This window comes from Colias croceus, chromosome 10 (assembly GCF_905220415.1).
Source record: "Colias croceus chromosome 10, ilColCroc2.1".
NCBI classification, from domain to species: domain Eukaryota; kingdom Metazoa; phylum Arthropoda; class Insecta; order Lepidoptera; family Pieridae; genus Colias; species Colias croceus.
This window is the reverse complement of record NC_059546.1, coordinates 6,988,740-7,016,171: the sequence shown is the minus strand read 5'-3', so window position 1 is coordinate 7,016,171 and position 27,432 is coordinate 6,988,740.

Genomic DNA, 27,432 nt, shown 5'->3' with positions numbered 1-27,432 from the left:
TATTTAAGAATTTAACATTAATGAACTCATTGCGGCTTTATTAAAATTGATGATATTTGTTTTACGTTTTGATTGTATAAAATTTGGATTTATAAAAAGTGGTTGTTTGAATTTTCAATATTAATTGGTATTTATAAAAAATTCAATAGCTGTACAGTAAATTTAAATTACACGAATGAATATTATCAAATTTAGCAATTTCATTTCGGATTTTGTTTTCATTTAGTTTCCTCTATAAAACTTGATGAATTATTACATTCGTTCTATATACTATATGGGATAGATTATGTGCAATATGTTGAATTAATGCATTTGTACAAGAATAATTAATAACCAAACACATAATATAACCATTTTTGACTATGTTGTCAATGCCATATAACTGTAGTTAGTTTTTTAGTAGGTACCGTTTTTTTGGTTGGTTAGTTTTTGGTACCTACTTATAGTAACTTTGTATTTTATATGATAACCAAAAGGTATGAGGAATATGCAACCTTAAATTAAATCGAGAGTAAATCCAAAACAATCTTACTCTATTGATACACCGTTACATCTTCAGTACTAATCACTCTACATCCATATGCTGAGTCCATACGCCTTTTCGTGGTGAACTGTTATTTTTAATCTGCATTTTTTATGCATTTCTTTTTTACCACGAATAAATGAATTCTATTCTATTCTACAAAGAATACAACATCCAAAGAAAAGTTAATTAAGCAAGATTCCATACCTTATGTACCTACATTTCGCCATCACTACTACCGAATAGCCGAAATGGGGGTCGGTAATGGAGGACAATTTCTGCACCCACCTGAGCCCATATTCGTATGTGCGTAATGCCTTTGCGAATATCGTCAGCCGAATATTGAGAAGCTCTACGATATTGAATTACTTTTTGGAATCGTTTGAGCTATCGGAATTATACCTAATTCGCCTTTTACGTTAAGTGACTATTGATATCCGTTATTTAGTTTAGATATTTTGATAAAAAGATAGATTAAGAATTGTTGAATGCTCGTTTATTGAAATCTTTTTTAAACTAATCTTTTTGTAATGTTTATAGACACAGTGCACATTGTATATTATGTACACATATGTCTATCACGTCTTATCACGTTCGTTTAAAAATGAAAACACTTTAAGTCTTTATATATACTAATAATCTTCTTAAAGTCTTTATATATTTACTAATAGCAGTAAATACCGATTTATCTAAAGCATCGCACAATCTCGGCAGAAATAGTAAAAAAGTTGCAAGTTGTTCCCGTATCTCCCAGCAGGTGTTATAGTAATAGAATTTTTCCTTTATTTACGGCGATTCATAGCCAACGCTTGACGCCACCACAATACTATATTGAAAATTGGATTTACGCTCTTCGAAAGCATCTATTCCAATTATATTTACTCTGAAAATGTACAATATGGACGTGAAATCGGTACGCTGTCTGTGATACAGATTTCCGACTAACCAATATTGAAGCTAATCAAATTTGAATTATTAAGCCGTAAATATTGATTTACTGACGTAATTTTATTTGTGTTCGACGATCAAAACGCGATTTAGGTTTGAATTTTTAATGAACGCGAAACTAATTTCTTTGTTAATTGGATTTTGTGATTAATTACAGTTTATATTTTGTAATAAAATATTAATGGAAGGTAATGGATGTAACTTTGTCTGCTTTGATCCATTAAAACAATGTTGTGATTGGTCGTTTATCATTTTTAAAGTACATCGTTAACAATATTGTTCGTGATTTAAGTAGATACCTATGTACATGAAAATGAGATGGACTTTTAATGTAAGAAAATTTAAATTTGATTGAAACCATACAATTTCGGTGAAAATCGATTTCAGTATTGGTATTGATTGAAATCAGCATCGATTGAAAATTTGAATTGTTTATTATTTTGTAAGATACAATAAGTCGATTAAAGACTTCAAAGGGTTCCTTTAAAAAGTTTATGCAAATAAGTATCGTTAATTTAAATAAATAGAGTAAGTACTAAGCGGTAATAAATTAGTATCAGTTAAAATTGAGTGTAGTTCTAAATATTAAGCATTTTATTGTAATCTAAATAGAAACTCTTGTCAGCAAATTAAATACCCAGTCTTCATTGATTAGTTTCCTAGTATAATTTTATTGAAAGGTACAAAGGTCGTGGAAAACAGGTAAATTGGATGCCTTATAGATGAAACTATAAAGAGAAATCCACTTGATTGCTTTCAGAACTAATTTGCTTTTAAAATAGAGTTGTTTTAATGTCATTGACATTTTTTATTTGTCTAGCTTGGTGATTTATTAAACTACTTTTGTTTTATTTTAATTGCTTAATTAAAGGATTTTATTTTAAAAATTAATTGATTATTATAAGCAACCCAGAGGTTTTCTGTGTTTACCACTTAGTAATCACAGAAAACCTCTGGGTACCTCTGGTAGACTAACCGTAGTAGGACCTCGTTGTCTTACATTTTGATGAAATTTAATGGAACAATAAAATACTTAGTGTTGTTATGTAATAATGCAATTTCAGAAAACATGTGATGATAGAGCCCATCATTTCTAATTTACTGCGCAACAAAAGCCACCACATATTAATTACCTATTTAGTAGACTGACATTCGTTATTAACTTATTAACCATCCATACTAATATTATAATAAATGCTAAAGTAACTCTGTCTGTCTGTCTGTTACTCAATCACGCCTAAACTACTGAACCAATTTTTTTGATACGCGAAAATGGATATAGGGTTTTTATCCCGGGAAAATGACGCAATCCCGGAAATCCCACGGGAACGGGAACTATGCGGGTTTTTTTTTTGACTGCGCGGGCGAAGCCGCGGACGGAAACCGAGTTGTTCATAAAATAATAACATTATAATATTCTAAGATTATAATAAATATTCTTATAGAAAAAATTTTGCACGTCATTAAATACAGCAATAGGCACATAAATTCGTGATTCTAAATGTTTAATAAAACTGCCAGTAATATGTGAACGGAGTTGTAAAAGACAATTTTATTAAAGAAAACCGTTGTAAAAATAACAAATGGAATTGGTGATAGTCACCGGCTGGTACCGCTTCTAGCTGTGTAGGGATGGGAATCATTCCAAGAGTGAAACAGTGAGAAAAATGTAACGTCTCATAACGTTTTATGAATAAATTACAATAAAATGTTACTGAAGTTATTCAAATAACGTAAAATATTAGTATCTATGTAGGTATACAATAAAGATTGGTAGTCAATTATTTCAATGAGTGAAGTACCTTGAAAGAAGGAGATAATGTAATTATTATGTAAGGTGTTAGTGTTACCTATTGCTTTTATAATTATAAAATGTTTCGCTAAGTAATAACCGAGCGAACAGTGATTTGTAACAGTGAATTTTAACAGGTGAATTCTTTAAAAATGTAAAATATCACAGCTCTAGTGAACTGACGGTGATTAAGGGTCGCTACAGTTTACTTCGATGACCGAGTAAGTTTCCCTTCAAATAACAGCTTTAACAAAGTGATTTAATCCCCTTATATTGATGTTAAGATTAATGTCCCTTTTTGACTATGCTATTGATTTTCATTGTTATTGTGTTCGATAAATACAGAGTTGGTATAGGGACGTTAAGAATATATGAGGACTATAATGTTTTATGGGAAAAATTTGAAATGTAATACATTATGTAACAATCCTCAAGCCTACAAATGAACGTTACATTCTATAAACACACGTAATTTGACGCAACGTCTTGCTCCTTTCTCGACCATGGAAGACTTTTGGAATCCTAATTCCTAATATTTGTATGGATTATAATTATAAAGAAAGTAGGTATTAAAACAAAGAAAGCGTTTATTGTGGAGACCAAATTGTTGTTAAGCATATATCACAGATCGATATTCTTTACGAATAAGCTGTTGATTAGACCTATGACGTAATTTTATCGGTCACCGGTGAATACTTCTTCATGTCGCATCATGGCCACTTCGACTCATCTTTCCGTCGGTTAAATATGGACAACATCATACTTTTGGTAAGATATATTAATAACCAAGGACATTTCTGAAAATATAACGTTTGGTCTCTTTACGTGACTGAAATCGCATTGTAGGAGATTTAAATGCATTGCTATATTTATCCTGGCTTAGGAAATGTTCGTAATATTTTAGTTCTCTCAGAACGATATAATATATTGAATCAGCTTCGACAAGCAGACCATAAATTTAATAGTAAACCGATTAGTATTTCTATCTTGGTTTCGTTCCCGGTAGAAAATATGATCTGCTAGTCCACAATGAGGTATACATGGAAATACAAATAAAGAAAGAAAGAAAGAAAGAAAAAAATATTTATTGCCACATTTACACACTTAACAACTACTTATATTACTAAAAAAAAACATACACTAAGTAGTTACATGGCAATCGGGTCAGACTCAGCCGTGCTGTCGGGCTTTAACGCCTGAGCAGCGCTGATTTTCAGTCTGCCCCTATGTTTTTATTTCCGAGGCTCACTATACATGTAAATACAAATACCAACCAAAAAAAAAAAAACATTCTTACAGTTCTAAAAAGATAATAAAAATAACAATATAATATAATATAAATAACAGATATTGATATAGATATAACGATTATATTAAATAAAATAAACATACTAAGAACATAATATAAATACATATATATAGAAGGATACAATCTATTATACATTCGCAATCCACAATTTGCAATCCACAATTTGCTCAATGCTTTATTGGGGTGTCCAGCTCGATATTTGTTTATTCAAAAGTATCACTTTGTATTTGTGCTTGAACGATATATATGACATATTAAGTTTCAAGGGTGGAGGAAGGTCATTCCAAATCTTCGAGGCAGAGTACTTGAAACCACCCTTAAAACCCGACGTGTGGTGCTTCGGTATTACCAATGCATTGCTACTTCTACCTCGTGTATTCTTACCATGGTAATCCTGGGTCCATTTCAATTTTTCATAGAGGTAGACAGGAACTCCAGTGTGTACCAATCTATGTACCAGACCTGCTAGATGTAACTGTCCACGACCGGCCATCTATAAGAAGATTTCTTAGGCTTGTTCATGATTTGCATCCAGCGCTTATTTATTATATGATTAAATATAATATAATGCTGTAGATTATACCAAATTCATGAAAAAAGTAATCATATTACACATCAGAAAAATAATAGAACAATCGCTTTCAAGAAGAACCTGTCAGTAAACCAATAATTATTTCTAGGAAGACTAATAAAGAATGCCACAAAACAAGACTAAATTCGTGAAGCTATCGGAAATGCGGCTTTGTTATTTCATGTCATGTAGCTTGCATTAAGCTGGATAATTGTAATTCACGGGGAGTGTTATATTGGCGACGACAGCGAGACGGTGGACTATGCAATTTGGGGCAGCTTATCAAATATGTATCGAGTGTCACTGAAGCGAATGTCATGGATAAATACGGAATACGTTTGGTTGCTGAAATTAGGTACATTTGTGTTATACCTGTGTGAATAAATTGTAATGTAAGGTGGATGTTTATTTAATTGATAGGTATTAATTGAAAAATAAAACATTATATTATACACAATATGATCATCACATTGTATTCACATTGTATTCACATAATTTTGGACTTGAAACTTTCCGAAAGATTTCATGATAATATGATTCAATAAAATTTAAATATTAATGTTGCGTATTCTGTCCACGTCGTCTGTACTTAAACTTAGATATCAGTACAAGTTTAATAAAAATCTTAATTGATTAAAAAATACTAAAACGTTAGATACAATCTTCTCATTCTTTGCTAATGACTTCACTCTTCACTGCGTTACAGAAACTCGGCGGCTTTCCAATGTTTGTTAGATTAAATTTGTAAAAATTGCATATGAACTATAATATGCAATTCTTGTTCTTCCACAAATAAATAATTCTAGTGAGCTCACCGTGCGCTCACTAGAATTAGAAAGAAAATCATTATCTTAGAATCGTTATTTTATTTGTTCCAGATATCTATATTTATCGAAGCTATGCACGAAGCCATTTGCATTGCGGACTCTAATCAGCTTTCGACCATGTCTATTGTGTGGCGATGATTATTCAATCGATATCTAAGAGCACAATGAGATACAGCATGAATAATAGCAAATTTGCAATTCAATTAAATTCGATTATTTCCCTGCGCTCGATAATTTTATGGGCGAGCTTTGAATTGCTATTCAACAAATGACAATTCGAGTTTCAATTTTAATGTCGGTCGGTATATTGCGGTCTGTTACGTAATATTAAATTATAGTTTATTATATTGATAAATGGTAGGTAAAGTATTATTGAAAATAATTATATTGAAATGGAGCACTCTTATTGGTATTGTTCGAATCGTAATGTTTGCACTGAGTGAAACGAGATAATACAAGTTTGTATGATAATCTGTTTACAATAATATTACGTGGAAAGGAAAAAATACAAAACCTTTTCATAAAATATAATATTTTGGTGAAATGGTTATCTAGGATTTAGGTTGGTAATAGGTTTATCTTTTTGAAGAACGGTGTGGTGAATGAATCGACGCGGATTTTTAGTCAGAAGGATGTCCTTTCCATGAAAGGAAACATAAATAGTAATGTGTCACGACAGGTATAAATAATTCCGAAGTACTTTGACTCAAATATATACTACTTACTATAACTCAAATTATATAGTATTTAAGTACCTTCGTGAAGGCCTGTGTAATTCCTTAAAAGTCAACATTCAATGCAATAAAGATCTTTTATTGTCTTAACGACTTAGAATACATCTATAAACAAAGCAAAACGATAAAGTAATTTCTTATCCAAATTTATGTTAAAAATCACCATTATAATAAAGAATGGCCTGCGGGATTTGATGCAAAAATCGGCGAAGCAATTACGTCGGATCGTGCATAATACATGAGGAAAGCAGGATAGCTTCTAACACATGTTTGCTGATGATACTGCACTTTCCTCGCGATTTATCACGTAAAGCTTAGGAGGAAGAAATATCTACGGTAATGACGTAAAGACGCTCCAACATTAACGTGCTCGGATCTAGCTGGAAGTCAGGTTTAACTTTGCAACTGGAAACAAAAGTTATATTAGAAATGTTAGTAACGCTTCGTAAAAAAACGGAAAAGACAGATTGGTTTTGAAGGTCGTAGAAAGCAATGTAAATGGAAATAAAAACTGCAGAATTTGAAATAGTAAAACTCCGTAACTCTCAGTATGGGCAAATCTGCATGCGGAAAGTGTACAGTGTGAACACATCTGACGTACGTATTTGAATAAAACACTAAAATAATCAGATTTACTTGATTTCCAGGTAACAGCACTTCACAATTGCTTTTAAACGTTGCACAAATGAGATTCTTGATTTTCGATATTCAACTCTTTCATAGGATTTTTTTATTTTACCTCTAGACAGCTATTCTTTTTTTAGTGTGCAGAGAGAATATCGATTAAGGGCATTAATAATTGGTTGAAACGGTATCTTGCTACCTAGAAACAGATAATGCCATTCCAATCGCTTTCACAGCGCGGTCAATATCTCACATCTAATACAGCGACCATTAACTTAATTATCAATATGTCATTCCGACGATAAACTGTTCGGATATAGCCTAAATGCGTCCACGATCGGATGCCGAATGATGCATGAGGTGTACCTCGTAACATGTGTTCATATAGACCAGATCTGTATGTCGGCTGTTACGTTTAATTTAATACGATGCAACGCATGCCAACTGAGATTAACCCGCGCTCTCCAATCTATAGTTACGTAGCTTTAATAAAACCGTACCGTGATTTATACGCCCGCTGTAATTACTTTTGCATTGCGCATTAAAATTAGTTTCCAAACTTTTTGTTAAATGCTCGAGTGTAGTTTGCATTATGAGTTTGAGTGGAGGCAAATGTAATGTTGTTTTCGTTCGCTATTTTGTTCGTATTATGGCCTATGTTTAGTTTGTGCATAATGGAAAATAATTCTGAGTATTGTTACGGTAACTACAGTGCTTATTATTTTTATTAGAAAATGGTAGCATATTTTCACTAGCAACACAACTAATTAATGGCAATAATTACCACGAGTATGTATCAAAAGTTCTACGCACGTATAAAGTTAAAGAGTCCAATACCCTGGTCTCATAAATATGCAAACAAATGCTATTTGTTCCGATTACATAATGAGGTATCGATAAGAGCAATTGGCTAATTAACATGAACCCAAAAAGTGAAGTAATTCCGAACAATGTGAAAACAAGAGGTCACGCGAAGTTTAGGGCTATCCCACAGGATCTGTATCTTGGAGTTTATAAAACATGACAAGGGTTTGGCCAAGCCGCAGGGATACATTGTGATGAAACTAATTATATTTGTGCGTTTGTATTTTCAACTGAAACTGATTTGGTACAAACAAACTGAAAACATGTATTTCAAAAAACAGTACACAAAAATAAATAATATACTTAAATCGATATCGCCAAAAATCTGAATTACATTAAACTACTTAGGTACATAGTATTAAGACGTATATTCTGAATAAATACAACATCCCATTTAAGGAAATAACTGTTTCCTTAGCAACCGAAATGCCTGAAGGCGCTATTATTTTGATTGCAAACACCGACTGCAGGAAACGAGACAAAACGAAACTGTTATAATAAAACCTAATAATCGAGATACATTCGGGCACTACACTCATAGCAGTAAAAAATAACGAGCATTCTAATACGAAGTCGTTGTATAGTTTCGCACATTATCGTCGCTTGAAATGTCTTAAAAATCCGTCGAATTTTCAGTGTAGCGCAATTCAAGTCACTTTTTACATTTTATAGTAACGGCAAACTTACAGTCCTCTTAACTTTTAACGTTTGGAAACGGGATAAGGTTGCGTCCCGTGGTACCTGGCGGCCTTCCAAAAGCCAGCGTGCCGGTCACGATGCTGTTTTAAATTACTTTATGTCTTTATGACGCTGGGAAAAATGTGCACTTCGACGTGCACTAAAAGTGCTTGGGTGTCCTCAACCACTTGACTGCATTTAGGATTCTTTATTGGTACAGAATGGTACTGCAATAACAACTGATCAACTACTAATGGCCATGTGGAGTTAGATATTGCCGCTGTTCACAAAATAATGCTGATTTTCAATTCCAGTTATACCAGCAAATTTCTAGCGTAGGTGTTATGAGAACGTTGATGTAGTAATTCACCGTTGGGTGTTGCTAAGTGAGATTTCTCAGAAGAACTATGAGAAATTGTGTGGGAATCGGATTCTTTGACATGAAATTTATCGCACAAAGATATGTGGGCATAATGTTTTTTTTTTATTTATTCTAGAACCGAAAGAATATTTTGTGTACTTACGAATTTATTCCATTCGCATGCGAATATTCGTAGAGTTGTATGCAGATAGCCTCTTAAGGTATGAAGCTTCATATCGCTTGAGATAAAGGTGTGCGACGAACATTACTCACAACCTTCATTGCTAAAATTACGTGTAGCTACAATGTAGTGATGCACAGTACAGCGGAATAATAACTTTCCCCCGTAATATACGAGCGCGAGCTCTATCGGCAACGTAGATAGGGATTAATTCTCAATTTCGACAAAGTTTCAGCTTATGTATTATTCAAATATAATTCCAGATTATGACAGAGTCTGCTCGGTTTTGCGGAAAGTTATCCGACGTGAAGTTTGAACGCGGCCTGTGGCCAGCCCGCATAGGGTTGCAGTAGCAGCCAATTGCAGAACCAAAGTTGTCGCTTGAGTGCAATGCTCAATTGAATTTGCATAGTGCACTATACTATGCCAGTAGCCATAAACCTAATCCACGCCTATAAATATATAGCTTGTTGCGTAAATTAACTGCTTAGCTTTACAACTTAATTAAGGTACGATGTTGTAGTACAAATACAATGTTGCATCTTAATTATTATTTCATGTGGGTTTTAACGGTTCTAGATGAACAATCTTTGTTATGTTAATTAAGGTATATTGTAGGAAATTCCGAGCAATATCAGTTTATATCTAAAAACATTTTCGTTCTCTTATTAAGTAATCTATAATTTCCCTATCTCATAAGAATTAAGGGTCATCACTACCTACATAGATATAGATTTTTCTTTATATTTTTTTTTGATAAATTTTAAATACAATGTTCATTACGAAAATGCATTAACACAATAAACATGTACTGAATTAAGATAAATGCATTTATGATCACTTTAAAACGAGAGCTTCATTAAGAATTTAAATACAAAATTAAACATGTTAATATCTCCGACGTGTTCAACCAAAAAACGATCGTCGAATCGAATTAAAATCCTTTTATAATAACTCCTGGGTCTGGCCAAAATTAAATTCGTTTCATTACCAACGTGAAATGCATCGGCCATTTTAAAAAACCTGAAAAAGGCTTGTTCGGCACCAATTAACAAGACCGATAAATAATTTTATATTTAATTAACATTTAAACATAATACATGGCGTTTCGGCAAGAATTAACAGGAAATATGGACCGAATGTGTAAATGTTTCATGAAATTTATTTATTTATTTATTTATCATTACATCAAATTACCATTACAGGCTTAACCTAATGCGGTATTGACTTACACTAAAAACTTTACACAGAAACTAAACTAAAAATAAAACAACTTAAACTAACAAACTAGATAGTAATTAATCTAAGGAATAAATTAACACGATAATAATTATACAATTAATAGCTAATAATATACAGAAGAACCTTTGCTAATTCACCCAACGGGTACGTAAAAATGTCCACTTTGCCATGGAGGTCATTAAGGATGTGTAGTGCTCGCACGAGAGGAGACTTCGCGAGCAGCATGGTACGCGCCTGAGGGACGTAAAGTAGCGGCGGCCTGTGACGCTTCTCAGTGTACTTGTCCGGCACACATAATGAGAGGGATTGCAGCATTCCAGGGTTATGTGCAAATCCCCGCAATAATTTAATTAAATACAGCGCAATGGAAAATTCCCGTCGCACTCTAAGTTCATTGTACCCTACCATACCCAGTATGAATAAGGTAGGATACATTAATGGGTAAAAGGGGTATACCCCGTAAAGTTTAAAATAAAGGTGTCTTACGAATTTATTTTGAACCCGCTCTAACATCACATTATATTTTTCTTCATGTGAAGACCAAATATTGGAGTTGTGCTCCATGTGGCTGCGTATTAACGCGTTGTATAGCACTTTTACAGTTGCTACATTTGTAAAGTCCCTTACGTGCCGCAGTAGAAACCCAAGATTTTTGTAAGCCTTTTTGCAAATATTTGTGATGTGCTCACGAAACATCAGGTCCGGTGTGAAGTATACTCCTAGATCACGCACCTTATTCACCCGTTGAATAGGTACGGATCCAAGCGAGTAGTTGTAGTGTATACTCTTATTCGCGCGAGTGAAACTGACTACGGAGCATTTAGCTATATTGAAATGTAGCTTGTTTTGCTGACTCCAGCTGAAGATGTTTAGCAAGTCACTTTGTAGATGCTCACAGTCCGTCTCCTCGTTTATTCGGAGAAAAACTTTCAGGTCGTCGGCAAAAAGTAGGCACTGACTGTACTCCAGAACATCCGGTAAGTCGTTAATCATTAGAACGAACTCCAGAGGACCGAGATTGCTGCCTTGACTTACGCCAGATCTTGTAAAGAAGGGCTCGGACTGACTTCCATTGTAAGAAACATACTGCTGCCGGTCCTGCATATACGATGCCCAGAATTGCAAGAGCTTCGGTGTGCATCCTACTTCCGCCAACTTCCTCAATAAGACATCATTGTCGACGGTGTCAAATGCTTTTTGGAAGTCCAGATATACTACGTCTACCTGCACTCCTGCATCCACCTCCGGAACTAAGTTCGCCATAAGATTGAGTAAGTTTGGTTTGATATCAATGTAAAATATGTCATTCAATTGAACACTTAACTATTTATAATTTAAAAATTACAGTCTAAACTAAAATGTTTAAAAACATTATAATTAACTTTTAAGATTACATAGTTACACTATTCACCCAAGACTTTATTATTGTAGCGGATACACTAAAGTGTGAAAACAAAAATCTTCTGTCAACATATCCAGCCACACTACATTATGTTCGATGCCTTTTGGTGTTCATTCACCCATTTAACATATCAAAAATCCAAAATAACCCACAAACGATATTTTATGATATCATAAACCTGTTCATCATTCATTTTAAATAGATTTAAATAAATCGCTAACCATAAACTCGACAAATACGCGGAATGTTAGTTATTCCAGGAAATACGCCGGTTAATTTTAAGCTATAGCAGATAACCCCAAATTTAATTGTAGGATCATCAATTACAAAGGCTGTATTGTAATTATCAAAGTAGCGTAGTAGTTGCCTACTCAATTAAGAGGAACCACAGCTGGCAATTAATATCTCGTATGCTCTAATTGTAGAATACTATAGCTTCTTGCTACCTCAAATATTAGAACGTTGCTGGTATGTTGTTTGCATAATATCCTCAGTATTTCGACTCAATACGATATGATACAGGATCGGGATGGTACATAATAGAACGATTATTTTTTTTTTTTGTAGAACTATAGATTATTTTATGTGCCACAATGTTATGACTATTTAATTTTGAAAATACTCGAGATAAAATATGGAAATATTAAATAGAATATTTTTGGCGATGTGAAATTATTTTACACTTCAAGTTTAAAAAAACGAGCAGGAAAATTGTCCACGTAAAAGTTTGTGGGATTTTTCCATATAATTTGCATATTGCTCTCTTCATCTTCATTTTCCCGTCATTCCGCCCCAAATGTGCTCAAATGATTGGAAAATTCAATAATACCTTTTAAGATACCGCTCATATACAAACATTTTATGTATGGGTACATAATAAAATTTCATCCATAAAAATACATTCAAAAATACAGTATCTGAAGAATTAATGTATTTTTAATTATATTACCTCTAGTGCGGTACCTATGAGACTATTCATTACAAATCACTTTATAGTTGGTGGATTAACTTTGTAGATAAACAGGCTGATGCCTTGTGTGTCCTGCCACAGTCCTATGTTTTTTAATCTCTATCGGGATTCAAGCTTAACTTCTACGTTCACATATTATTAAAGGACACAATCAAACACCTACAGCATTTAATGAATGAGCTCCATACATCATGGCGCATTAACCGCAAAAGTAATATCTAGTTTCATGACTTTCGAATCCACCAGTGGAGTAAAACCAGCCATTCCGATTCTTCCTTCGGGAATGCGAATCACGTCGACTTGCAGAATGTCTGCGCATCGAAGTATTTCTCAAATGATCCAATAAAACCTTGCTCTTAGTGTATTTGTGGTTTATAACGCTTGAAGTTACTGCGTATGCCGTATGGTGATGTTTTCTTAAATATAGACTCCACGTTGAGAGGTACTAACTAAATAACATCGCAATTTCAATAAGTGTGTACTTAATAAAATTGAATAAATATGAAGTAGGAACCTACGCGTTTTTTATTTTTGTAAATGATAAAAATTTAGGTATTAAATTTTCTAGAATATTCAGTCAGACAAAAACCATATATTTACACAAGTGTTCGATTTAAATTAAATATTATTTATTGTAGGTACGTAATTGCTGTAAATACTTCAGTCAATATTTGATGATTATTCAGTATTGATACAGTGGGTTTAATTAGCGACGCAATTAGGTGATACTTAAGCTGATTATTCCATCGACTAAATGAGCAAGAGAGCTTTACAGAGTAATTTTAGGGTATTTGCTCTAAATGTGTTGATAATAAACAGCACTCTAAATAGATTAATGGAAGAACGTACTTAAATAATTACATTTTAATCCCTACATAATAATATGTTCGATCATATTATGTTCATAAATGCTACTCAAACTCAAACACAAACATTTATTTATTCAATTAGACTTCTTCTAGAAGCACTTTTGAAACATCATTACATATTTTTAACATTTACCACCGATTCGGAAAGCAGTATAGACTACGGAGAAGAACCGGCAAGAAACTCCATATACCTAGTTGCTCTTTTAAATCATGTCAGTTTTACAATTTGATTTTACAAAATAACTATTATAACTATATAATATAAATACTACTCAAGAAGCTTACATCAAATACACGTGATTATCGTTTTTCGTAAAAAATGGTGTCAACCATAAAGCGTTAACACACACATTTGCAATCTCCTCAGTGTGACTGTCAAAACGATAATTTTGTATGGAGTGTCCGGGGTTTGCTTTCGGCTAGGTAAAACAAACATATTGTATCAAAAAATAAAAATTTATGATAAAGTACATAAGTATTCATGATATTGTAAAAATATAATATAATGTTTTTGGGGCTAGCCAAGAATGGCAGCCAAGAAAAATTCGTGTTATGTGTAATTTCTTCGCTTAAAATATTTTAAGAACTTTGGAATGAACGTCTTATTTAATATCCTTCGTGTGTTTTACAGGTTTACAACATGTCATTAAACAAGTTATGCAGTAAATGCGAAAAAGCTGACGCCAGGGTCTACAGCTTGTATAATGTATATATAACACTTCACTCAATAATGCAAGGACCGCTTTATTACGCCATAAACTTAACATTCTTCAATGAATGAGACCGTTGTCAATTTCTCTATGAAGTTATTTCGTATATAATAAAAATATCTCAAGTAAATGGAATCATGAATATAAAGTAGGAAAACGTTTAGGGTAACGATTTAAGAGATTAGTATGACAAGACCCTTTGTTTATTTCTTATTGTACAGAGGGTTTTCGACCTGAATGAATTATAGTTACAATAGACGAGCGGTTCATGACCCATCGCCATTAGCCAAATTATACTAATAGCGAGATCTTTGAAGAAATAACGTTTCAATTTATTTGATGTAAAATAATACCGTTGAAACGAAATTACAGTTGATTTTTAGGAATTATTTTTTACAATTTATTCAAGCTTACAGTGTATTTCTTTTTCATAACCTATCGTTAAATAAGAAGTTATTCGATTCAGAGACGATGAATAAGACTGAGTTAAATTTGTTCTGTATGTTTGATTGCTTTCATGAGTTTGTTTAGATAATACTTCTTCTTTGTTTATGACCTATTAGGTAAATAAACTTAAAAAATTGATAATAACAAACCTTACTAATAGAGTTCTATAGTTCGTTTCATCATGAATGTATTCATGATATGCCATAATCCAGATAAAAGTTGGTATCATAAAATGTTTTATATTATATACTTTAAGTAACATACAACAATACGAGCAAAAATCTTGCAGTTAACAATAAAGAATGGCAGCCGACGTGGCTATCATATCTATCGGTTCACATGAAACACGATTGGATAATTCGGAGCCGTCTCGCCACCCTGCTGTTCGCCCTGGACGTGACTTGTATGATAACTACCATCACACTCATGTACGCCTGGTACATTGTTCGTGCCAATTTTAAAATAAATACATAACAATGTTATGTAGGTGTATTTATTTTTGGCACGAAAAAATAACTTTAACCGTATTCGAAATAAAATTCATACAATTTAATGTGATGCGACAGCCATTGCATTTAAATACATTTCAAATAGGACTGACCGTCTAGAGCACTTCAGTATTTCAATTAAGGACTGAGTTTAATTCCAGAGGGATACTAAAGTCTAAACCTATGATTCAGCTAAGCAAGTAAGCTTATCGTTTACTGAGATTCTTTATTTGGATAGGTATTACATTACATACATTTCACGACGACATTACATTTATCGACGATTTTTCACAGTCAAGTTAAGTAAAACAATCATTCCAATTTAATATTGGTTTTGTCCATAGTATATCCATATTTTACAATATTTTTCCGATATAGAATGATTTGTGAACTGTCAGAAGAAAAATTAATCATCCCGCGGGCGTCGTAATTTATTCTGTATGTTCTTGAGCGGACAGGTAAAGGGAGATTTAATTAAAATATGTATGTCACATTATCAGAAACACGATGTTTGTAAATAATTATTTTTATTTTTTTGTTACTTGGCAAAATTTTCGTTCCGGTTTGTAGAATTCTAAAAATATTGTAATTTTATAAAACAGACTATTAACTATTTATTTTAATTTTATGCCCGAATGTAACCAAAATAAATTTGGTGATATATTTCGGTTTATTTCATTCTTTCTTTTCCAATTATTAAGCCCCTGGCATGGCAGCGAAAATACGCTCGATTCTTCTCTCTAAATAAAGAACCATTTTACAGTGAACAATATTTACGTAGAATCAATATCCAATACAAGTCTCCTTCTGAAATCCAAGCAAGGTTTGTACGAACTGCCAATACTGTTTCATGTTACTGAAATAAAACGGATTTCAGATCTATTTTAATTGAGTTTTCAAACGTTTTTAAAAATTAAAGAGTTGATTTAACAGAACATAATAATATAAGAAAGATAATGAACAATTTAATATCGTACGTATTTTTAATATCTTCGGGGTCTTGACTTGAATAAATTACCATAATTGGTATATACAAGAAAATGGGATATTAATTTCCAATAATATAGGGATATTAATTATTGATTGCTTAGGTTCCTCTCATATTTATATCAAGATTGAACACAATATTAAATAAACCCCAATGAAGAAGACGAGAGAATGGAATAAGGTAGAGATTGAGGAAGAAAGTATATAAGTAATTGTAATTGCAATTACAGTTTAATATATTATACTAAATAAGATTTCGTCACTAGATAACTTTGTCAACGAAAAATACATTGAGTGAGTGAAGTCCCGTGTCCCAGTAGTGGGGTAAGAGGCAGATGCATTATGCATACATCTGTTTCACTGATCAATTTTCTTTAGGGACAAGTAGGTGATCAACCTTCTGTGTCCTACCAGACCGAGACATTTTTTTTCTTCGTCTCCACTGGGGATCGAACCCAGGACCCCTCGGTTCTACGCTCACGCGTCAACCACTGTACCAAGGAGGCGGTCGTTAGCTCAGTAGGTTAGAGCACCGATATAGAAAAATACATTAATATTTATGATATTAAAGTCAAAATGAAGATGAGGCGTCTTATTACAAACCTCATTGTAATATCGTCTTTGAAGCCCTAACTTTATTGGGCCATGGGCTTATTTATCAATAACTCCTTGCAGGGACAAAGATAAAAGACGCACCGTATCGTAACCCTTTTACGTTTAGGGCCCAACAGCCGTAAAGTACAGAATGTCGTAAAATTGATCCCTACAATAAAATAACACACCGTGGGGGGTAGAAATGAAATACGGCGCGACCATTACACAAAACGCGTAATTTAATAGCTCTAGCTGAATTTATTAAACTTATTGGATATCTATCTAATTGTATTTCAAGGATATTTTACTTTCATTTGAATATTGGTTTGGTCAAATTCGGGTGTTTCATAAATGAAAATGTCTTATAAATAAACCGACTGGGTACTTATATGATTTTAGTCCATGTAATGTTTCAATTTAGAGCTTTTGCAGAGAAAATATTTTATTTAAAAAAATATGCAATCATATTATAGATACCTACCTACCTACCTACCTACTTATCTCTATTATTGAATGCGTTATCAATTTGTTACGGAAGTTCGAATATTGAATATGCTCATAAATAAACAATTGCCAACATAAGTACCAACGTAGTAATTTGTTGAAAGCGAGCTTCTGGTGTATTATCTGGAACAAAATTCACGTCCCCATTATGTATTGTGCTAACTGTATTGGGTAAATGATGAATCACTCCAATTTCAAACGGCTTGCCAATTTCAGTTCCAGACAGAGGTCTATTTGTCGTTGTCCTGATCGGTTTCTTGAATTAATTTGCTTGATTTAATTCACGGTGTAATGTTTGGAGGAAGTGGTGACTGTGGGAATTAATAAATTTTGGTGTTGAACAATGGAGGTAATTTTAATTTTAATAACCGACTTCAAAAAAAAGGAGGAGGTTATCAATTCTGTCGGTATGTTTTTTTTATGTATGTACACCGATTACTCCGAGGTTTCTGAACCGATTTACGTGATTCTTTTTTTGTTCGATGCGGGATGGTGTCGAATTGGTCCCTAATTTTATTCGGATAGGCCCAGTAGTTTTTATTTTATGGGCATTTTTGCAAGTGAAAGTTTGAAGTCGGTTGTTTTTAACGCAGTTATCACTTGTTTTAAAGTCTTTCTTTTGAAGATTGGTAGTACAAATTCAAATTAATGAAAGTATTTTTTGAGGAAAATATTATTTAATATTACGACAGATCTCGTTGAAATATGAAAATGATATAGTAATTGAAAGATAACAATGTCCCGTTCTACAATTTCCTACAGTGGTATTTTTCTTAGATTTACAAGGTTTTTTGTGTGTTACAATTTTTTATAGATAATATTATATTCCTCTGAGTTGAAGAGCACCAAGTTGCACGAAAACGAATTTTGTTATTAAAAATTTCCCTCTGAGACTATTTTATTAAAATTTAGAACAAAATACAGTTTGCATTTATTAATTAAATTATTATCAGTTGATATAATGGTATAAACTTAGAATGAATAATAATATAGAGAAATATTGTATTGTTAAAGTGGACACTTTTACTATATTTGAGAAGCAGAAGAAAGCAGAAAGCTTAAAGAAGCACTAAAATACATTGATTTGAAATTCAGTTCAAGGGCTTTTTCTACAAATTTGAACCTTTCGTTCAAAATATAAATCAAAATGTGAAAAACAAAACTGCAATCATAAAAATCTTTGAACGTATCACCGACACAAACATTGCAAACGCAATAACACACGATATTGTACGAACACGATACAATTGCCGTATATTCTGAGAGATGAGCATTCTTTCCTCGTATTATTTTCATTAAAGGAATTTGTCGTTTATTATACTATATAGTAAGTTAATTCTCGGCTGAACAACGGGCGAGATGAAAGCGGATATCCGGGTCTAAGAGCCAAGGAAACGTAACGGGATGTCGAGATCCAACTACTTAAGAGATTTTCGTTTTGATATTATTTTCCGCGGCCATTTTTTAACGTTACTTCTTTGACAGTTTAATGTATTTCTCAGACTTATGGAAGAAAAAGTACAACAATATCACTAATACGGAAAAAAAATATTTTTACGTCCGTATAAGACAGCTTTGTTAATATATATTTATTTTGTACATTTATATAATTTCTATTTAATTTTTCGTTGTTTTTATAATATATTGTAAAACAAATGACTGTTCAGCCATGACTTTTGAAACAATTTGGTCGGATGAGCTATCAGTATATATAGCAATGTTTTGTTTGAAAATGTTTTAATTTCAGAGTTAAATTGATGAAAAATATGCATGTTATCAGCTGGGTACCTTTACTGCTCTTATCCTAATCCAATTTAAGGTTAATACGTTATACCCGATTTATTGTTTTGATTTTGTATTTGAATATTTGATGAGTCGGGCTGTTAGTCAAATTTATACAACACCGCAGTCAAAAAATTTTCTAATATTCCCTCAAATTTAGTAACGCAATAACTAATACTAATATTTTCATCTTTGTCGATAATATTCGCAGTGAGCTGGATTAAGAGCTGATGAGCACAATTTATGTAATAAATTTCCCAAAATAAAGACTCAATAGAAATAGTATCCCAAGTAAAAATTTGCTTCATGCGTTTTTACCGTTGTGAGCAGGTGATATGCACGAACAAAAATCTCAGCCAGAATATAATTGAAGACGACCGCCAAGTTTCAATTTGTGTAAGTTTTGCGAAACGCTCGCATTACTTCAGGGTTCGTTCGAGCGAGACATAAAACCCCTTGTAATGTGACAGAGTTGAGACGCACATCTGCTGCGGATACCGCTTGGATGTTGTTAACCAACAGTGTATTATTTCTAGATTTCCGCGTTTCTAAAATGAATAATATGCCAATTAATATGAAGTGTTATTTTGATTACAAAATATATTTCACACATATTTTGCAAACTTCCGTAAGGAAACATTAGATATTGTATTATTTACAATTATAATTAATTGCATAAATGTTTTTGAAATGAACATGATGCAAAAATTGACACAATAATAGAACATCGAATTATCAACCTGGTAGTATCAATAAGCTTTACTTGATTTTCATGCAATAATGTTTTAAGATGTCGTATTTTTACAAAATATTTGTTTTTTTAATCCATTTGATAATATTATAATGCTGCATTATTGTTTTAAAACATCCAAGTACCGTCGGGCTTATCTACAGACCCTTAGGGACGCTTGACCCTGATTTATATATAAACTACGAATATATTAGCCAGTATGTTGGTAGTTAATAGGTAAGGATATTTGGTTAACCGAGTGGCTTAAATAATGAGCATTAAACATAACGGACGAGAATTGTTTTTGTTTGTTTCGGGTTGCCTGAGGAAACAAATTTTATCACTGTGCGGCCGATTTTAAATTGCGGAGTTAAGCTAACATTCCTACCGCAGATGCAAATATAAATGTTTTCTTTTTGTGACCGAATTTATGGTGATAGTGGGGGAGTAAATTTGTTTAGGTGGAAGTTATGTCCTGGCTGGTTTTATGTATGATATCCTTTGTATTAAAGATGCAAACTGAGTAATCATTTCGATTACAATATCAAGTATTAACAGTTTTGCATACCTTATGAAGAAAGTTCCGACTCCTAGATGTTCTGAGTGTGACATTATTGAGGATGTGTACCTATCATATTTTGGTGGAATGTGTTTGGAATGAAGCGGAGCGATATTCATTTACATTCGTAAATGGTATATACAATTTACGAGAGGTGGGACTGATAAATTCCTTGTTATCAAGTCCTACCTCTCATATCACTAGAAAGCTGTAAAGTTTTATACTTAAAGGAATTAGTCGTAGGTCATAGATATTTTTAGTTTGTACCTTAGATTATTAAATAGGTAGTTAATATAAGATTAAGATGTTCCTATGGGGATGACATGTTCAGATTATGAACAAATCCTCTTTTTAAAAATAAAGATTACAAAAAAAAAGTATATAATACAATTCTATTTGATGCTACTATGTTCTTGCATCGTTTTGATTTCTCAGGATTTCTTTACATTTGTAATGCACTTCTTAGTAATTAACTTTCAGAGTGAAAAATTTTATAGGTACTTTTATGCAGCAAATATTTTAAATTGATTTGCATTGTGACTTGCAAATACAAAACAATAAACACCTCAAGAAAGCAAATTAAACATTAATGCATTTGATTAAAATGATTATCATTACATAAAATAGAATTATGAAGCTTTCTTAAAGTAATAACACTGCTTAATCAAAAATACTACACAATGACAATACTAAATGAATACCATCTTTCATTATTACATATTTCTTCTCAGATATCAAATATTTCTTCTATATCAAATACTACACAGCAAATAGATACAAGAGGCATCAATAGCTGTAGTCTACAAGCGAGACACAGAGTAAACACTGAGTCGAGACGAAAATAGGATACAATATTTTGTTCCTACAGACATCCAATGTGATATTAAAAATGATTGCTAGGTATATCTTCGCTCAATTGTAGAGAAATTCTTAGTATTGATAATACAAGTACATAAATTATATCATAATGATCAGTAATTTACGTTGTTTTTATTGTTGCTTAGGATAAAATATGATTGATAGCAAATAAAAATAATGTTATTAATCATAATTTGGTAGTTATGTGCGTTAAAGCGAAAAAGATGTTGAAACGTATCATAATTTGGTTGTTAAAAGTACGTCTTTTTTCTACATTTAAGAATCAATTTAAAATATAGAAAGGTCTGTATTGAGACTGACCCATTGAGACTATTGAAATAAGAATGTTTAAATAAATTTATCAGTTTAATAATTCTAAGAATTTGATTCCATTGGATTTACTAATGTAAAACAAAGGTTTAAGGAAGATATTTAGTATTAGGAATTCAATCTGCCAAGATGTCCAATTCCAAGGAAATCTATTTTTATTCCGGACAAACCCAGTTCGTTGTTTATTTAAAAATATATTCGTAGAGACTTTGGTATTTGGAGATAAGGCCAAGATTCGTGCTGAATCTTTTGTTAAATAAGTTACGTTTACAGTACGTTTCTCGGTTTATAAGAACTGTTTCTTTTGAACATTTTAAATATGTTCATTTCGAAGATAATCTGGCTCTATATTACAGTGAAATAGGCATGAAAGTATTAGAAATTGTATCTATTCGCAGTTATTCAATACAATTTCACAGTTAGGTTATAAATACTATTCAAGAAATTTACTGTCGTCAGAGATTAAGTAAAGCTTCATTACCTGCACATTTTTATGAAAATTTCTAAAATACTATAAGTTTATACGAAATAGAAACTCAGTCGTAACGTCAGTAACTATAACATAGAATCATTAATATTATTAGCCTGCTCTTTTATTTTTATTCTTCTTTAATAACCTAAGCACCGAACATTAGCAATCCGTCATTTCTTGATTATTTTTATTTTTCACTGCAGTTATACTACAATACATACTTATAAACATTACCATAATACAAAGTGTGACAATGAAGTAAGGGATTTTACCATTAGATTGCAAACCCCCCAAACTTACCCCGTAAGATCCGAAAATATTCCCCACACGGCGAGAACGAATAATGCTGAATAGAAAAGAGCTACAGAACTTTTCCATTTTCCAATAATAATAGCCACTTTCGATAATGGTGTTGCAAACATAATGTAAACTATAACAATAGTGATATAATATGCAATTGTTATGGTTTCTGAATTATTTATAGTCGGTCATTTTATAATAATTTTCAATGGCTCTTTTAAACAATATGACAGTTAAAGCTGAAAGCACTTTAGATTCAAAATTTAAAAGGCCTTAAAATCGTCATAAAAACTTGCATAGCAAACTTTACGTCGCAAACATGCAGCTTCGCGATCTATGGCAGTCTGCGCAAATTGAATTTAAAGTACAATACTCTCAATCTTCCTTCCGCAGGAACAAACGGACGTAAAAGTGTAGCTATACGCAATCAATACATCTGTTGTAGTACACCAGCTAGCACACATACAGAGCTAACCAATAATTATGGAAGTGCTACGTCGGGGAAAATTCAATTTGCAGTGCGGCTGTGACTTGCTATTCGAGACGGAAGAATGAAATATTACACGGCTGAAATTCGAGCTTGTGACCCGTGTCAAATCAGCATTCGCAGGTATGCCTCGAATTATTTACGGCCAACTCACCGCTATGAAATTTTTTATCGCGTCGATAAATCTTTATTAGGCAAGTTATAGGAATTTTTTGGTGGCACGGATGTTTGCGACTGTTAAAGATTATAACGAAAATATATAATGATTTATGGGATATCTTTTAATATTTGAGAAAATTGTTTTACTCTGGTGAATTTTGTGTGTAAGAAATTATTTTTATGAGTTTGAGACAACTTAATGTTTATGAATATTTTGAAATACATATTAGTTTTTTTTTCATGGTAATTAAAAAAAAGTCAAATTTATTTAAGAAGCGTTATAGTTACTTGTATAGTTTATACCTTACACATCACGATTTTGTTGATAAAGGAGTGGGTATTATAGGATATTATCAAACATATTAACTAGTCTCAGAAAGCGCAAGAAAGCTTCTAAATACAAAATTAGTATTCCCTCTTAAAAAATCATAAAAAACGCAATAAAAATTAAAAGCTCTTACAGTTTAATAAACATTTAAGTTTATAGCGATTCTAAAATATTTTATGCTTCACTCAGTCAGTCTGAAGCTCTCAGCTTAAGTTTGTAATAAATAAAATAACGATCAAAGTAAGATATTAAATGTAGTATCTTACATTATTTTAAAAAGTATTTAAATTCGTATATGATTTATAATACGTTAAGAATTCATTCCATTGTTTTAAAATTCGATTCGATCGATTTTTTCAAGTACCTACAACGTATTTTAGGCGTAAATATTAACTCCACAATAGGCGTCTGTATAATTATTAATGTTTAAAGGTCACGCATAAAATATTTATAACGTGACTAGTCTAGACCGAATTATATTGTAGAAATTTTATTTCATTACTAACGGACAATTCAATCGACTCTACATTATATATTATTAACTCGTGTACATTATTAATTAACTTTCATAGTAAGTAGTAATTACTAAACGCACATTGTTTTGGCATGTATTTTATCGCTAGTAGTTACATTGAAAAGATATGCACTGCATTTTTTTAAATTTTGATTTTTAGATAAGGTCATGAAATAAAACCCTTTTTTTATTAATATAATGCATTTACTAAATCTAATTGCGTATCGTCAATAGTATCTACTAAAATAGGTTTTTTATGTTTATGTTTATGTTTATTATAGGATTGATATCCTATAGATAAACATTTTTTTAATAGTATGTACATAATAATTTATTATTGTAACTACAAATTGATATCTCTGATTAACGTAACTCCCAGTTTAAAATGATAATAAAATAGAATTACTACTAAACAAAAGTTACATCAAATACTAGTCTGCCAAGCATAAACGAGACTAAATAAATCAAAAATTTTAAATACTAAATAACTTTGTACGAATATCAAAATTTCGACGTAGTCTCGTGAAAGCAAAGCAATAATTTAATGTGCATTATATTCATGTTTGTAGAATGTGTTTTGAAGCAAATAACATGTATATGAGCCTCAGGGATCTGTAAATGTAAATTATACCGCAGATTCGCTCGCTAACGGCCTATTTCACTACGTTTGTTTGGAATAAGCAAAGATTGAGGCCATGAAGTAGTTTATATTCATCAAATTAATGTTATTGCGACTTCGTCGAGAATATTTCTATAATCTATTCTAGGTAAGTAATATATTTTTTTCTTTGTTCGATAATAACGTAGAAAATATTTTCTTTATCTTGTTATAAACGTAAGACATTATTTATTTCATGGAATGGATTAATAATGTCCTTGTCTAGGAAAATGGAAACTAATAATCAGACTTTATTAACACAGCTGTCTCCTTGAAACTAATAAACATCTTTATCATAATAATAAATAACACTTGCGAAGCTGTTAACGGTATAAAATTCTGTGTTAATTGTATTGTTGTGCCTGTATCAGTTTCGTAGGGCTGCGCCAAATCAGTTACGTAATGTTGATTAGAAATCGCCTATTTTATAGCGTAAGCCTAAGGTGCAGTGTTTGTGGGACATGGAATATATTGTGCAAATTGCCGCATTCCGACTCATGAATATTTCATGAGGTGTCCATACGATCACTTCATACAGTAAGCAACGCGTCTGTTTATCTAGTTTAGGCTTTTCCGAGAATATGTTGGGCCTTGTACCCGAGGGCTATGGAGATTCGGTTATCTAAATGATTATGCATACTATGCTATGGGTCGCTGAATATTAAATCTGCCCGACCATCTTGTGTACTCTTTTAAACGATGGTAATGAACACGTGTCTTGAATTAATTAAATTTTACATTTTAAAGCTAGGCAATATAATGGTAACATAAACTGTGTTTTTTTTTCAGGTTGCAATACTTCAGGATACCAAAGTTAGCGCGCGAACATCATAACAAAATTGTCTGGGGCTGACAGAATACAAAGGGCTGATCATCTACTTGCTCCTAAAGAAAATCGATCAGTTTATCATATTATTATGTGTCATACTACTGATAAATGTACTTTCAAGAAAACATGGGACTGCCTATATTATTATACCATATTCACTTCAAATAAAACTTTATTTTTATTTGTTATTCCATTAGATGTTGTATGCAGACAGTATACATGTAGTACACAGTAAATTGATGGTTTGAAAAATACAATAAATAAAGCAACATGACACCATTATTTGATTTGTCACGACAATCCATACTAATATGTAAGTATTATAAATGCGAAAGTAACTCTGTCTGTCTGTCTGTTACTCAATCACGCCTTAATTACTGAACCAATTTGCATGAAATTTGGTATAGAGATATTTTGATACCCGAGAAAGGACATAGGATAGGTTTTATCCCGAAAATCCCACGGGAACGGGAACTATGCGGGTTTTTCTTTGACTGCGCGGGCGATGCCGCGGGTGGCAAGCTAGTAATTTATATTCAACAATTGAAGACTTTACAACGGATTTATTACCAATTCTTCAAACTAGCGACCAACGACCTCACTGTTGGTGCAACAATTTTGAACAAAATAAAATAGCGTTCTCATTTAATTTTCCGAAAATTCATTTTAAATTTAAAATGTTATCTTTAGCTGCTTTAAAATTATGGACATTCACAGTTCTATGAAATCATTGGTATTACTAACATCAAATACTTTAATTTTAAGGTACATACAATATATTGTCTTTTATCGTTTTAATTCAGCAATATCAGAATTCAAGTCTACTTTTCCATCCACACTACACCATTAAATAAACAAAAGAAACAACACGGAGTTTTCTTTATTCTATAAAATATATTTTTCGTAACCTCATAAATAACGTGACATTCATCTTCTTGACACTTGAATAACATGGCTGACTTGTCCAGAACCCATTACCCTTTGCGAAACAATGGTTCGAATGGACTTGATAACTGCGAGCCCATTAAGCTTCTGTTTAGAATTATATACTGTACCATTATAAATACTGGCTTCGGGTTATTGCTGTAAATTATGTTCATTACTTGAGAATTACAGGCAATTGCCTGCAACGCAATTAAAGCGGAAGAAAACGAATGACAACTTTTAAACAGATGCAAATATACTGTAATGAGTTGTTTAAAAGGTTCATGGAATTAATGTAAAACTTTTAACAGAAAGAATTGTCTGAGCAATAATAAATAGTTTGACGAAGAGCGTCATATGTAATATTTGAAAGCAATATAGAAGGTGAGCGTGCTTACTTTATTTTTCTGTTGCAAGTGAAATATCCTATAAAACGTCCTAATATAACGTTATGGTGAGATTTTTTCCCAATTAGCACCCATTATCCAAAGAAAAACGTACAGCCAAGATTTTATACTTCCTAACTATAAAGCCTACTTTATATTTTATGTGCTGAGAATTTTGCATCTACGAGTGCACGTTGTTCAAAGCTATAAAACCTGCTCTTACATTCGAGAACAATTTTATTTCGCGCGCGTACACCGTAGATTTTGACGCCATCTTCGTGCATCAAAGATTTGTTGGCTCACATCTTACATTTTCCTCAATTTTACCAAACAAATACGACGTCTCGCTTTGAATAAAATAGTCGTTTGCAAAAATCAATTTCATATAAACGTATTGTTTCTGCGTTTTGTAAATTACCATATATATCTGGAGTCATTAGGCTTCGAAAGTCATCTAAACTCTTATTTACGTTGATGGAGGCAATGATTTC